Source organism: Tribolium castaneum, unplaced genomic scaffold, assembly GCF_031307605.1.
Source record: "Tribolium castaneum strain GA2 unplaced genomic scaffold, icTriCast1.1 ptg000027l, whole genome shotgun sequence".
NCBI classification, from domain to species: Eukaryota; Metazoa; Arthropoda; class Insecta; order Coleoptera; family Tenebrionidae; genus Tribolium; species Tribolium castaneum.
This window is the reverse complement of record NW_026986636.1, coordinates 269,096-277,589: the sequence shown is the minus strand read 5'-3', so window position 1 is coordinate 277,589 and position 8,494 is coordinate 269,096. Positions and strand designations below refer to the sequence as shown.

General features: G+C 44.9%; 2 non-coding genes across 2 annotated transcripts; both read left to right on the top strand.

Annotated features, from left to right (window-relative positions):
* The first annotated feature begins 1,568 nt into the window (after positions 1-1,568).
* LOC135267448 (small subunit ribosomal RNA) lies at positions 1,569-3,491 on the top strand. The gene has a single exon (XR_010335878.1). It is a non-coding gene; the product is annotated as a small subunit ribosomal RNA (ribosomal RNA).
* Positions 3,492-5,207: 1,716 nt separating this feature from the next.
* On the top strand, positions 5,208-5,364 carry LOC135267437 (5.8S ribosomal RNA). The gene has a single exon (XR_010335867.1). It is a non-coding gene; the product is annotated as a 5.8S ribosomal RNA (ribosomal RNA).
* The last annotated feature ends 3,130 nt before the right edge of the window (positions 5,365-8,494 follow it).

Sequence of the window (8,494 nt, the reverse complement as noted above, 5' to 3'; positions counted from 1 at the left end):
TATGTACTGATGTTGCATAACCTTCACGAAGTACTACGTTCAAGTATAAATTAATATTATTGCGACCCGCAATACACTAAATTTGTATCAATATTGCATAACTTACACGAAGTACAACGTTCAAAAATATTAAATATTTTATTTGTAGTTTGCATATAATAAAAAAAAACAAATTTTTATGTAAATTACGTATCTGTAAATAAACGTACACATTTAACAATTAAATAAACTTAGTATTTTGGCCTAGATATTAAATTAAAACATAAAAATGCATAATATTTATTAAAATGCAACTTGCAATACACCAAATGTGTATGAATATTGCATAACCTTTGCGAAGTACGACGTTCACGAAGTACGTCGTTTACGAAGTGCGACGTTCACGAAGTACGTCGTTTACGAAGTGCGACGTTCACGAAGTGCGACGTTCACGAAGTACGTCGTTTACGAAGTGCGACGTTCGCGAAGTACGACGTCTACACATTAGGGCACTCAAAATTATTGTTAGGTTGTACGACATTCAGACGTTCCAACTGCGACTAACTACAGCATTCATTTGACTTTGCACATACGACGAACGAAGTACGACGTTTACGAAGTACGGCGCTTAGAATAATTTTGTTTTTATTAATTAATAATTTTTTTTTAAACAAACGTTTTTATAATTAAATTTTATAATGGTTTAAATATAAAATATGACTTTTTAATATTATCAATATTTAAAATATTTTCTCCCCTTTGTGTGTATGCCTTATAGTTATAGAGCTGTGCGCTTCGGTAGACGTCGCCTGTGGAGCTATGTCAGTGGAGCGGTGCGCATATCCAATACCGAGCGGCTGCCTCGATCGGTGTCGCGCTGGTATATGTATGGTAGTGGTGTGTGTCGATGCGTTGAGTGAGGCGATATGAACGGTGTAACGGTTTAGTCGAAGTTTATCATAAATGACGACGACAAAACGACCGATTATGTATACGTTCTGCATTTGCTTCCAATTTATCGACGTTTATCGCACATTTCCGCTATCGAATTCGAATAGGGCTTTGCTTGCGAGATTGCTTTATTTTGTGATTTTGTGGCTCGCCCAGTTCCCCACAGCGAGATTGCGGATGCGGCAAAACGTATTCTCTTACGTTGGCGGTCCTTATGCAATCAAACTTTGTTGAACTAACAAATGTTTGTGATTTAAACAAACAAAAATAATAAATGCGTCAACTCTCTAATATCCGAGCGAGAATATTTATATAATATTCGTAACGTTTATGGATTCGAAAGAATTTCATAAATTCACGTCGCATTCAATCTTGCGAAGAGTGAAGAGAATGTTTGAACTTTTAAATCGGCAAAGGTAAAAAATAATATTATAAATATTATTATTATGCCTTTATTGACCGATATATGTGTTGTGGTGTTTAACGACTATATCGTACGAAGAAAAGAAGAAATAGCGTGGCGTTACTTTCTTATATGTTAGATTGTTTCGCACAAACGCGCATATTCTTCATCTTTATAAACGATGATGATGAGTATTTTATTCTCTCGTCTGTCTCAAAAAACACAAAAACACAGTTCCCTGGTTGATCCTGCCAGTAGTCATATGCTTGTCTCAAAGATTAAGCCATGCATGTCTCAGTACAAGCCAAATTAAGGTGAAACCGCGAAAGGCTCATTAAATCAGTTATGGTTCCTTAGATCGTACCCACATTTACTTGGATAACTGTGGTAATTCTAGAGCTAATACATGCAAACAGAGCTCCGACCGGAGACGGAAGGAGCGCTTTTATTAGATCAAAACCAATCGGTGGCGGTTTCGCCGTCATCGTACAACTTGGTGAATCTGAATAACTTTACGCTGATCGCACGGTCTCGCACCGGCGACGCATCTTTCAAATGTCTGCCTTATCAACTGTCGATGGTAGGTTCTGCGCCTACCATGGTTGTAACGGGTAACGGGGAATCAGGGTTCGATTCCGGAGAGGGAGCCTGAGAAACGGCTACCACATCCAAGGAAGGCAGCAGGCGCGCAAATTACCCACTCCCGGCACGGGGAGGTAGTGACGAAAAATAACGATACGGGACTCATCCGAGGCCCCGTAATCGGAATGAGTACACTCTAAACCCTTTAACGAGGATCAATTGGAGGGCAAGTCTGGTGCCAGCAGCCGCGGTAATTCCAGCTCCAATAGCGTATATTAAAGTTGTTGCGGTTAAAAAGCTCGTAGTCGAATTTGTGTCCCGCGCCGCCGGTTCATCGTTCGCGGTGTTAACTGGCGTTTCGCGGGACGTCCTGCCGGTGGGCTTAGCTCGAGAGGGCGGCCCAACTCAATCCCGCCGCGGTGCTCTTCATTGAGTGTCGAGGTGGGCCGGCACGTTTACTTTGAACAAATTAGAGTGCTTAAAGCAGGCTAAAACTTCGCCTGAATACTGTGTGCATGGAATAATGGAATAGGACCTCGGTTCTATTTTGTTGGTTTTCGGAACCCCGAGGTAATGATTAATAGGAACGGATGGGGGCATTCGTATTGCGACGTTAGAGGTGAAATTCTTGGATCGTCGCAAGACGGACAGAAGCGAAAGCATTTGCCAAAAACGCTTTCATTGATCAAGAACGAAAGTTAGAGGTTCGAAGGCGATCAGATACCGCCCTAGTTCTAACCATAAACGATGCCAGCTAGCGATCCGCCGACGTTCCTCCGATGACTCGGCGGGCAGCTTCCGGGAAACCAAAGCTTTTGGGTTCCGGGGGAAGTATGGTTGCAAAGCTGAAACTTAAAGGAATTGACGGAAGGGCACCACCAGGAGTGGAGCCTGCGGCTTAATTTGACTCAACACGGGAAACCTCACCAGGCCCGGACACCGGAAGGATTGACAGATTGAGAGCTCTTTCTTGATTCGGTGGGTGGTGGTGCATGGCCGTTCTTAGTTGGTGGAGCGATTTGTCTGGTTAATTCCGATAACGAACGAGACTCTAGCCTGCTAAATAGGCGTATTTCGACATCCCAAATACCCGCTGGAGCCGGGTTCGCCCGGTCTCTATGTGCGGTTTTTACTGTCGGCGTACAAACAATTCTTCTTAGAGGGACAGGCGGCTTCTAGCCGCACGAGATTGAGCAATAACAGGTCTGTGATGCCCTTAGATGTTCTGGGCCGCACGCGCGCTACACTGAAGGAATCAGCGTGTCCTCCCTGACCGAGCGGTCCGGGTAACCCGCTGAACCTCCTTCGTGCTAGGGATTGGGGCTTGCAATTGTTCCCCATGAACGAGGAATTCCCAGTAAGCGCGAGTCATAAGCTCGCGTTGATTACGTCCCTGCCCTTTGTACACACCGCCCGTCGCTACTACCGATTGAATGATTTAGTGAGGTCTTCGGACCGGTGCGCGGTGGCGTTTCGACGTTGCCGATGTTGCTGGGAAGATGACCAAACTTGATCATTTAGAGGAAGTAAAAGTCGTAACAAGGTTTCCGTAGGTGAACCTGCGGAAGGATCATTAACGTGTAAATGTTGTTGTTTAGTTGTCACACATACACACATTTTGTCTGTGCTGATCAACAAAAAACACACACATACATACACTATTCGTATGATGATCAATTCTCATACAAAATTCTTCATTATGCGTCGAACGGAAAAGCAACAACGGGTCGTCTTGCATTAAGCGGATCTGTTGTTACGTTTTTCGATTTATTTTATAAATCGATTGTAAACGTGCCGTAAACGACGTTTTCGAAGAATTTTTTTGAACATTAACACGAATCAATATTGTCGAAAGATGGTTATGTGCTAACGTTTTATTATTGCTTTCGCAGTGCCGGTCTTAGCGTATTTCCATCATCGTATTCGCTTCGAAAAAAAGTACTAATACAGTGGTGGTGTATAATTAATGTGCAAGAGATGTTGTTGTTGTTGTTGTAGTATTTGTATATGGTTGGAGTTATTTATAATAACAAACAAGAATGAATAATAATGGTGTCTGCCAATACGATCGTACTTTATGTACACGAATAAAACTTTATACATACAAACCATAATAATAAATAAACTCGAAACAACCAACAACAAAATTATTACGCTACTGTACATACAAACACACATTTATACATACCATCATTTTACTTTACCGATGGTGAGTGATGTTTGAAAAATAAACGCTTAGGCTTACGATTTTGTAAGCCAGTCTTTGCGTATTTTCTTCATCGTATTCGCTTCGGAAAAAAGAAAATAAAGATGGTGTATAATTAATGTGTAAAAGAGATGTTGTAGTTGTAATTTAATTTGTAAATGGTTGGAGTTTATTAATAAATAATAATAGGGGCTGTCTATTCGTCTGTACTTTATGTACAAGACTACAAAAACGTTTTATAACAATAAAAAGCTCGAAACAACCAATAACAAAATATACTACTACTATACTACTATACATACAAACGCACATTTATAAATACATAAAATCAATTTACTTTATCGATAGAGAGTGATGTTTGGAAAAAAACGCTTAGGCTTACGGTTTTCGGGTACCTGGGTTCCGCATGCGTCGAAGTAATAATTTACTTTAACGACGCGACGAACCGTAGGAATCTAAATAAAAAAGTTTATTTATTAACTTTTTTAGATTCTGTGGGTTTTAAATGATATACGCCCGACTGACGAAGGAACGTTTTGCACTGCCTGTGCTTTTCTTTTGATTCGTTTTTATGTCGACGGACGTTCTTAGAATGCCCACCAAACGACGTATCACACAAAACACCCTACAATTGTATTGTTTGGTAAATATTGTTGTGATTAAGTTTGTAGCTGTGGCGTTTGTTTGAAGAAAACGTCTGGTTTTTCGACATATTTTCTATTTAATAAATATACATAATGCTTATCGCAAAAGGAGCAGAGTTTTATAGACAAAGTTGATAGAGAAAAAAAACCTAATAGATATATATACGTATTTATAAAACGTTAATATCATCGGGTTATTCTTTATGTAAACTTAAACTATAACTGCATACTCTTTTCGATAAGTAGATACAAATGCCACTTTAATTAAATAAAATATTATAAAATATAACGCCGAACGTTTCTTTCGATTGGTCCGTTTCTCACATATACATCACAATTGTAATAACCTTAAGTAGTTATTTTTGTTGTTGTGTGATGATGAAACGATTTCGATGTGGAACGGTGCGTTATGTAATAATATTTTAAATTTGTTTGAAAAGATTACCCTGAACGGTGGATCACTTGGCTCGTGGGTCGATGAAGAACGCAGCTAATTGCGCGTCAACTTGTGAACTGCAGGACACATGAACATCGACATTTCGAACGCACATTGCGGTCCTCGGATATACTGTTCCCGGACCACTCCTGGCTGAGGGTCGTGTCAATTTCAAAGACTGCTCGGTTTTTGTCTTAAACACAGCGCACAATGTTGTGTAGACAATTACGTCGGAGCGTGTTGGGTGCAAATATGACGCGTTACTATAATTGTTAATTGATTGTCGGTTGTCATAATAAAATATTATGCAACGTAGACAACAATAAAAACAATATAAAAAATAACGCGGCATCCTAAAACGCAATAGCGGCTGACATTCTTATTAGTTTGTTGGTGAAAGTTGGTTTAGACGTAGCACGTCCGATATTAAAAAGCAGCCACAACGCTTAAATTTCGAACGAAGCGATCGTCGTGTCCGAGACGTTAAAGTTGTTTATATGCATATTTTATGCACTATAATTAACAACAACAACATTCTCGCAACGACGTCAGATCGATGTTTGAAATTGTTTGGAGGCAGCCATATAAACGGAATACGTGTAATTATCGTCTGACAAAATAAAGGCAAATTTATATTTGCGACCTCAGAGCAGGTGAGACTACCCGCTGAATTTAAGCATATTATTAAGCGGAGGAAAAGAAACTAACTAGGATTTCCTTAGTAGCGGCGAGCGAACAGGAAAAAGCCCAGCACCGAATCCCGCGGCCGAAACCGGACGCCGGGAAATGTGGTGTTAGGGAGGATCCGTCATCCCGAGATTGTGCGACGCGTCCAAGTCCATCTTGAACGGGGCCACAGCCCATAGAGGGTGCCAGGCCCGTAGTGACCGTTGCCGATAACGGGAGGATCTCTCCTCAGAGTCGGGTTGCTTGAGAGTGCAGCCCTAAGTGGGTGGTAAACTCCATCTAAGGCTAAATATGACCACGAGACCGATAGCGAACAAGTACCGTGAGGGAAAGTTGAAAAGAACTTTGAAGAGAGAGTTCAATAGTACGTGAAACCGTTCAGGGGTAAACCTGAGAAACCCGAAAGGTCGAAAGGGGAGATTCAGCGTGACTCGATAGCGGCGCTAAATGATCGTGCGACGAACGGCGTACGCGTCGTTCGCGCCTTTTGTTTATGCGAACCGAAGTCGAACGCGTGCACTTCTCCCCCAGTAGGACGTCGCGATCCTTTGGGTGTCGATCTAAGGCCCGCGGTGGAGCCCGTTCGAACGGTTCGCCGTTTCGGACGAACCCGCGGTGTTTCCCGGTCGACTCGCTCGAAGGTATGCATATGGCGCCGAGCCGCTACACAGTTAGCGTCCGACCATTGGCAAGCGCGTTCGTTTATGACGGTAATCGCACCTGGTGTCGGTTCTGTCTACGAATGGCTGTTCGCCAATGAGTTCTCGGACAGACTCGGTTGAAACGCCGATCTGCGACGCTATAGCTTTGGGTACTTTCAGGACCCGTCTTGAAACACGGACCAAGGAGTCTAGCATGTGCGCGAGTCATTGGGACATGACTAAACCTAAAGGCGCAATGAAAGTGAAAGTTCGTCTTGCACGGACTAAGGGAAGATGGGCGGCCGTTACGGCTGTCGCCCCGCACTCCCGGGGCGTCTCATTCTCATTGCGAGAAGAGGCGCACCAAGAGCGTACACGCTGGGACCCGAAAGATGGTGAACTATGCCTGGTCAGGACGAAGTCAGGGGAAACCCTGATGGAGGTCCGTAGCGATTCTGACGTGCAAATCGATCGTCGGAACTGGGTATAGGGGCGAAAGACTAATCGAACCATCTAGTAGCTGGTTCCCTCCGAAGTTTCCCTCAGGATAGCTGGCGCTCGTCGCTTACGAGTTTCATCCGGTAAAGCGAATGATTAGAGGCATTGGGGTCGAAATGGCCTCAACCTATTCTCAAACTTTAAATGGGTGAGATCTCCGGCTTGCTCGAACTTTATATGAAGCCGCGAGACTCGAATCAGAGTGCCAAGTGGGCCATTTTTGGTAAGCAGAACTGGCGCTGTGGGATGAACCAAACGCCGAGTTAAAGCGCCTAAATCGACGCTTATGGGATACCATGAAAGGCGTTGGTAACTTAAGACATCAGGACGGTGGCCATGGAAGTCGGAATCCGCCAAGGAGTGTGTAACAACTCACCTGCCGAAGTTACTAGCCCTGAAAATGGATGGCGCTGAAGCGTCGTGCTTATACTCGGCCGTCAGCGGCATGTGCGGTCGGTTATTTAATTAACCGGCCATGAAGCCCTGACGAGTAGGAGGGTCGCGGCGGTGAGCGCAGAAGGACTGGCCGTGAGGCCGTCTGGAGCCGCCGTCGGTGCAGATCTTGGTGGTAGTAGCAAATACTCCAGCGAGGCCCTGGAGGACTGACGTGGAGAAGGGTTTCGTGTGAACAGCCGTTGCACACGAGTCAGTCGATCCTAAGCCCTAGGCGAAAGCCGATGTTGATGTGGTGTAGATATGTCGTTGGTTCGTTTTTAATTCGAACGTAAACGTACGAAGCGAGCACACACCCATTGGGCGAAAGGGAATCCGGTTCCTATTCCGGAACCCGGCAGCGGAACCGTTAATAATTCGGGCCCTCGCAAGAGAGTTCGTCGGGGCAACCCAAAAGGACCCGGAGACGCCGTCGGGAGATCCGGGAAGAGTTTTCTTTTCTGCATGAGCGTTCGAGTTCCATGGAATCCTCTAGCAGGGAGATATGGTTTGGAACGCGAAGAGCACCGCAGTTGCGGCGGTGTCCGGATCTTCCCCTCGGACCTTGAAAATCCGGGAGAGGGCCACGTCGAGGCGTCGCGCCGGTTCGTACCCATATCCGCAGCAGGTCTCCAAGGTGAAGAGCCTCTAGTCGATAGAATAATGTAGGTAAGGGAAGTCGGCAAATTGGATCCGTAACTTCGGGATAAGGATTGGCTCTGAGGATCGGGGCGTGTCGGGCTTGGCGAGGAAGCGGGTCGCGGCTGACGTGCCGGGCCTGTGCGAGGTGAAGCGTTGTTCCGTTTCGGCGGTCAATGTCGAATCCGAGTTCGGTCCCGTGCCTAGGCCTCCCGCGGAACCGTCTTGCTGCGAGGCTCCGGGTGCGCCCGTCAGGGCGTCCGGAAGTCCTCTTCGGCCGCCATTCAACGGTCAGCTCAGAACTGGCACGGACCGGGGGAATCCGACTGTCTAATTAAAACAAAGCATTGCGATGGCCCCTGCGGGTGTTGACGCAATGTGATTTCTGCCCAGTGC